This window comes from Crotalus tigris, unplaced genomic scaffold (genome assembly GCF_016545835.1).
Source record: "Crotalus tigris isolate CLP2741 ecotype Arizona unplaced genomic scaffold, ASM1654583v1 scf7180000018958.179846, whole genome shotgun sequence".
NCBI classification, from domain to species: domain Eukaryota; kingdom Metazoa; phylum Chordata; class Lepidosauria; order Squamata; family Viperidae; genus Crotalus; species Crotalus tigris.
In genome coordinates, this window is record NW_024097297.1 from 81,415 (window position 1) to 88,441 (window position 7,027).

General features: G+C 54.9%; 1 protein-coding gene across 1 annotated transcript in view; it reads right to left on the bottom strand.

Moving 5' to 3' along the window:
- The window catches only part of FAM163B (family with sequence similarity 163 member B), a 56,816-nt gene extending 52,060 nt beyond the window's left edge, over positions 1 to 4,756 (bottom strand). Inside the window, exon 1 of the mRNA XM_039357897.1 lies at positions 4,353 to 4,756. The gene's annotated coding sequence lies outside the window, so the exon portion shown is untranslated. The remainder of the gene's footprint in view (positions 1 to 4,352) is intronic.
- Positions 4,757 to 7,027: the final 2,271 nt, after the last annotated feature.

Genomic DNA, 7,027 nt, shown 5'->3' on the forward strand with positions numbered 1-7,027 from the left:
CATGCCCCCCCCCCGGGGGGGGCAGGCAACATGCCCCTCCCATCTCAGTGCCAGCACACGGTGCCTCTCTTTTGCCAGATTTTGGACTGTTTTCTGATTGTTTTTCTCATTTCATATTTGACTGTTGGCTCCCCTGAGGGCTCAAACTGAGTAGCTCTGAGGGCTGCAAATGACACAAAGAGAACCAGATAAGTCAAGGCAATGGCCTCGTCTATTTTTTCTTTTCCTCTCCAACATGAGATCTGATTTAGCCGGCATTGCTCAGAGAAAGAGGCAAACTAAACAGGGGAAACCAATACTCGGAAAACATTTTGATCTGAAACTCAGAACAACTTTAAAAATTGTGACATTTGGATTACATTAAATATGTTTGCTTTATTTCCCCCCAACACACACTATGTTTCATTAAAGCGGTTTTCAATACTGAAACACAAACAACTGAAATATGACAGCAATGGAGTAGGGAATACAGGGACTGTAACCTGAACATTACATTCAAACACGCTCAAAATTTTATCAGAAGATTCTGATTGAACAAGCTTGTCAATATTTTAGTTCTGTAAGACATCACATTTGCATTTGATAGTATATTCTATCCTATGAGGAGTTTGTGGGATTTTATTTTGGGGACCAAAACCAAACTATCTAAGAGACCAAATTTTTCCAGGCTGTTGCAGGGAACGAAGGCTGGTCTCCTTTACTCCGGTTGCCAGCTAACCAAAGAAATCTTGGTATCAAGAGGAGCCCTATAAAGAAATTTCTGCTTTTTAATGCAGAATATCGCAGGTGTTGCTGGTACTAACTGGCATGAAATGTGATAGAACCTGACTCTTGGCAGAATACACACACACACACACACACACACACACACACACAAAGAGCCCATCAAACTGGCTGGAAAAGGCCTTCAGGAGATGACCCCTCAGGCTGAAGGACAGGTGGGAAGGAGCCTGCTTTGGTCCCCCCCCCCTCAGAAACCCACACATTTAGGAAACTATTTTGGCAGGAGGGATCTTTGGGCCTCTTTGAGTCTCTTGGGATTTAGAAACGTGGTAACCTATTTCTCTTTCACCAAGCTCTTAAGGGCTAGTTGCTTTAACAAGGATTCTGGGGATTAATGTGTATAGCTTTAATATTGTTATGCTTCATGCTTTTTATTGTTGTTAGTCAACTCGGAAGATAGAAAAAGCAAAAAATTAGGCACAGGTAAGCAACAACAATTTGTGTTTTAGCCTGAAACTTAGCTTGTTTGGGTCCAGTGGAATAGTGGAAATGCCGTACATGCACTGGATTGGCCACCATCTTGCCACTGCTGGGCTGGCATGGGTCATGGCTCTGGCTGCAGCATGGCTGTGGACCCCAAAACTGGATGTGCTCCGGTGCCAGGAAATAGTTCTGGAATGGATGCTCAAAAGAGGTGGATGCCAGAGAAGCACGAGTTCAAAACAGCCTACTAAATAACAAGGCTGATTTCATCCAGCTGTGACCTTGGTTGCCGCTTCTAGGACTTACTTTCTGGGTGAATGGGAAGAAAATCCCCTGGTTTATGATCTGAAGAGACTTCAAAAAGGTCTACCTGAATTTAAGGGCCAAAGGGATTTTATGCTCATGCTTTTTTCCAACTTCCCCGATGTTTAGTTTGAGCACTGCAATATATACACATTTATTGTGCTGTCACTTTGTTTGATTAGGGGACTGGAGGCTAAAATATATAAGGAACGGTTGCTAGAATTGGGTATGTCTAGTTTAACGAAGAGAAGGACAAGGGGGGACAGGATAGCAGTATTCCAATATCTCAGGGGCTGCCATAAAGAAGAGGGAATTAAGCTATTTTCCAAAGCACCTGAAGGCAGGACAAGAAGCAACGGGTGGAAACTAATCAAGGAGAGAAGCAACCTAGAACTAAGGAGAAACTTCCTGACAGTGAGAACAATTAATCAGTGGAACAGCCTGCCTCCAGAAGCAGTAAATGCTCCAACACTGGAAGTTTTTAAGAAGAGACTGGACAGCCATTTGTCCGAAATGGTGTAGGGTTTCCTGCCCGAGCAGGGGGTTGGACTAGATGACCTCCAAGGTCCCTTCCAACTTTACTACTATTATTATTATTATTTAACAAATGCACAGTTGAATGTATTTATGGAACCAAACAATGGACTAGCAACCAAACTACTTGCCTGTGACAGTCCAGCCAGCCAGGCCTGTCACAGGCAAGTAGTTTGACAGGGTCCATGGAAACAGAAGTAAAAGCTCAGTTCCCCCCCCCCCCCCCAACAGACAAGCTCATGAGGGACCTCGAAATTCCCAGGATGAATAAAGGAGGAGCTGCAGCTGTAACAAGCACAGCAACACAAAACCTAACCTCATAGCGACTCTCCTCCTCCTCCACACTTTGCATAGTCTGGAGAGCAGGCACCAAACACGCAGTCCATGTTTTGTGGGCAGCCATTAAAATGCAGATGCAGAAACAAATGAGCGAATCATCGTCAGACTCTGGTGCTTATTGACACCCAACCCTATAACAGTGTTTCTCAACCTTGACCATTTTAAGGCATGAGGACTTCAACTCCCAGAATTCCACAGCCAGCATTGCTGGCTGTGGAATTCTGGGAGTTGAAGTCCACATGCCTTAAAATGGTCAAGGTTGAGAAACACTGCCCTAAAAGGACCAATTTGGGAGACTCTTCCCCCTCCCCAGCAGAGGAGGGCTACTGCTTTCCCTGTGTCCGGCTCCTTTGTTTTGTTTGATCAAAACATTTTCTGACCTCCTATTCCCCCCCCCCCAAATAAAGTTGTTCACCTTCCCATCCAGACAGAAACACACAAACCGGCTGTGAGCTCTGGTCAATTCCTACTCCCCTTCTGTCCTGAGAGGCTGCCTGGTCAGTCTCTGCATTGCCCTGTGGAGAATCTGCCCTCCTTTCCTGGAGCTGCAGAGACGGGCCAGGGCTGTTCCCCACAGAAGGCCCACAGGTGAACCGCTTGCCAAAATGGCAGGGAGGGGGCTCTAAGCCCTTCTCTCACCAGGATTGAGGCACAAGCCCTTCAGGCCACAAACGGGAGCCCACCTCTTCGCCTCCTGTCAGCCCTGAGGGCCACTGCAGTTCTCCTTGAGGGCTTCAGGTTTGGGGCTTCCTGCTCACCCAGAGTGCTGCTGCTGCCCTCCTTGCTTCTCACCAGCAGGCAGACCAGGGGTAGTCAACCTTGGCTCTTTTATGACTCGTGGACTTCAATTCCCAGAATTCCTGAGCCAGCTTTGCTGGCTCAGGAATTCTGGGAGTTGAAGTCCACGAGTCATAAAAGAGCCAAGGTTGACTACCCCTGAGGCAGACCAAGGGAAGCCGGACTAGGAAGCGCCTGCTGGGCCAGGTCAAGGCGAGCCGAACCCCTCCCCGCCCTCTTGCAAGGGGCCCCCTCCAACCCAGCAAATGTCCTCAACACACCTGTCCTGCAGGTACCCGTCAGACACCCCTGTAAAGCCACCCAGGCACGCTCCCGTCCCCACACCTGCGGCAACAGATCGTGGCCCAATGCTGCTGGGCCTCTCCTGCAACGGCTCCAACCGGCTTCCTCAGGGCATAGCAGGGCGCTTTGTCCGGCCTGGCCTGATTTTAGAGGCAGCCTTTTCCTTTCTCTTCAGACCCGGAGAGCTCCGCGGGGAGGAGGAAGCGACTTCAGGGCGATTTCCCGCTCCTCCCAAGAGGCGCCCGTCTGGAGGGCGGAGGTTGAGTCGCTCACAGGCAGAGAAGCAGCGGACAGCCTCCCTCCGAGGAGCCTGGCGGTTGCCTCTCGGCCTGGGCCACGTTCCGGGCTGCTCTCTGCCTAGCTCCGGAACAAACCGAGGCTCCGGAGAACCGGGCCGGCCTCAAAAGAGAAGCGGCGGGCGAAGCTCCGCAACCCGAACTTCTCTGCTGCTCTGCCCGGCGCCGTAGAGGCCGCCCGGCTCCGGCTCCCCACGGCAGCGCAGCCCGGAACGGTCAGGCCCGGGCCGGGCAACGGCTCGCCCCCCGGCGCCCTCCGGGAAGCGGCTCTCGCGGCTGCGGCTGCTGCTGCTCCGGCTTGCAACGCACGAGCGGGTCTGCCGCACCGGGGCTCCCCCCGGCCCTCTCTCGGCCGCGTTTCGGGCAGCGGCGCTGGCCGCGTCTGGCGGCAGGGAGCCCCGCAGCCTGGGCGTCCGACGTGCCCCCCCCCGCGCCTCCCCCGGCGTCCCCGCCCTCCCGTGCGGCGGACCCCGAATCCCGCGGCAGGAGCGCCGGGACGCGAGGCCGGGCTAGGAGGCGGACGGCGCAGCGGAACCTCCGCTCCGGAGCTGGCGGGGGGGGGGGCGGCCAGGGGCGCCGCCGTCCATTTCTTACCTCCGATGCCTGGAAGATGAGCGGGACTCGCCGGCGCAGCTGCCCGCCTCGTTCAGGCGCGCACCGCGGCTGGCCGGGGCTTCCGCCGGGGGCGCATCCGGGCGCGGGGAGCGAGGGAGGCGGCCGGCACGACGCCCCGCGAATTGGCGGCCCTTGGCCGGAGCTGCTTTCCCGCTCGCTGCGCCGCCGGGACCCTCCCGGGAAGAACCGCCCGCCAGTCGCGGCCGAGCCTGGAGTCGCGCCACCGCGCACCTGCTGCCCCGGGAGAGCTCGGCTAGCAAGGGAGGCTCGCGCGGCACCTCCGGCCGCGGCTAACGGGCTGAGCGAAGCGGCGGGCTCGGACGCTGCCGACGGCGGGAGCGGAAGGTGCGCGCCTCCGCTCTCTGCGATTGGAGGAGGAGGAGGGGGCGCGCACGCGCGAGGCGGCCCCGCGGGAGCGCCGTCGCTCCTCTGATCCCCCCCCCCGCCGCGGCCGGACACGCCCCCTCAGCCGCGTGCGCCGGGCCGCAGGGCCGCCTCCCTCGGCGGGTGCCGCTCTGGCGCGGAGAGGGGGAGCCCCGGGAGAGCCCCGCGCGAGCGCCTCGCCGGCCGCCGAAGCCTGGCTTTCGAGCAGGAGCGGCCTTGCCCTGCTTGTCCTTGGCCGGCGCCGGGAGCAGCAGCCGCCGCCGGCCGCCCCGCTTCTCGCAAGCCGCCTGCGCCGCTTGCCGCAGCCTTCCATCAGCGGGAGGCTCCGGGACGAGCCGGGGCTGCTCCGGCGGGCCGCTTCTCTGGCCGTGGGGCCTGCTGGTGTCCTGCGCTGCGCTCCCTCGGCGGGGGCCGCCCTGGGAAAGGTGGAAGCGCCGCTCTGGTCCGGGACGGTCAGCCGCGACGGCCCCAACAGGGCTCCGAGCCCTGCCTGGCCGGCTTTGTGCCTCCGTCCGCCAAGAGCAGCCGGCTGCGAGTTGCTGCCGTGCGCTGCCCCGAGTGCGCCTCGGCCCCGGATCCCCCCCCCCCGGGACTCCGGCCGCGTCCGCAGAAGACGAACGGGGCGAAGGGCGCTTTGGCGCGCCTTCCATCCCTCCCGTCTGAAGGGCGCCTTCCTGCCCCGCGGTCCCCCGGCCCACAGCAGCATTGGTGGTGCGCGTGGATCGACTCTGAGCGAATGCGAGGTGTTTCTGTTGCTGGATAAAGCTTATTAAATCAGCTGGCAACCTCCGAGTATCGTTGGTAGATCATCCCCAACTTTCCTCCGGTGCTTCATAAAGAGATCTCCTGCAACCTAAGTTGCAAGTTAAGCCTCCCAGAATCGTTGATCATGTACAAGTTTAATAAATGATGGTTCGTCCCACAGTCAACTGGATGGTTAGATTGGACTTGGCATTTTTATCCTCCTATCAAGTCCTTCCCAAAGACCTGGGATAGGAGATGTTATTTGATAATGTCAAAGGCATTGTTGCAAGATGTAAGCTGTTCCAAGCACAGTTGATTTTTACAACTGAGTGATGGGGATTTTGTCAATGCCATCAGTCAATTGCAAAAGATTTTTTTTAAGTATAAAAGTAAATTGCAAAATTATTATATTATTATTGTTATTACTACACCCTAAGCCTATTGTTTAAGGCTCCAGGTTACAAACCAAGAGACTGGGAGTTCAAGTCTTGCCTTAGACATGAAAACTGGCTGGGGGAGTGTGTGTGTGGAAGCAGACTCTGTACTTGCAGGAAAATGCTAGGAAGAAAAAGAAACAGAATTATTATTGCACCTGAGAGCAAGTTGAGACAAAGACATTTGTACACACATCCACTAAGAGTTGGAGCACACTGTTTAACATTAAATTATTACTGATGGATTATTTGTTACATTGCCTGCACTTTGGAACAAGTCTTTTCAGGCATCTGCAAATGCCTGAAGATAAATCTGTAAGTAAACCACAGATCTAACTGCTGTTAAGTTGTCTTTTTTTGTATGAAAATGGAAAGCAGAAGAGGGATTTGTGTGGATGGACAAGAACAAAAAAGGTCTTACACATTTGAACCATCCTGTAGTAATAGTGGAGGATGAGACTGAGGGAGCAGGGTATATCTAGCTAGCCCACAGGTCGGCAACCTGCGGCTCCGGAGCCGCATGCGGCTCTTTGAGCCTTCCCCTGTGGCTCCCAGCCTCCTCTGCCTTTGCAGAGAGAGACAGAGACAGACAGAGGCAATTGCGCTTCCCTGCTTCTCTCTCTCTCTGAGGTGTGTGTGTGTGTGTGTGTGTGTGTGTGTGTGTGTGTGTGTGTGTGTGTGTGTGTGTAAAAGAGAGTGTACTCACAGTATTCTCCAAGGAGCTGAAAAGCTTACTGGGCGGACCTCCTCCCTTTGCTGCGTCTCTGCAGGAAGCAGGAAGGGCAGGAGAGAGCTAGCTAGCCCAGCTAGGCTGACTCAGGAATTCTGGGAGTTGAAGTCCATGAGTCTTAAAAGAGACTAGGTTGTCTACCCCTGAGTTTGTTGGACAACAGCTTGAAACTTGCCAGGTGAGCAGCAGATAGGAGAGGGGGGAAGAGAGAGAGAGAGGGAGGGAGGGAGAGAGAGAGAGAGAGAGAGAGGAAAGAGAGAGAGAGAAAGAAAGAGAGTGGGGGAAGAGGAGTGGCAGACCAAGGGCAGATAGAGAGAGAGGGAGGGAGAGAGAGAGACAGAGAGAGAGAGACCCTTTTGACA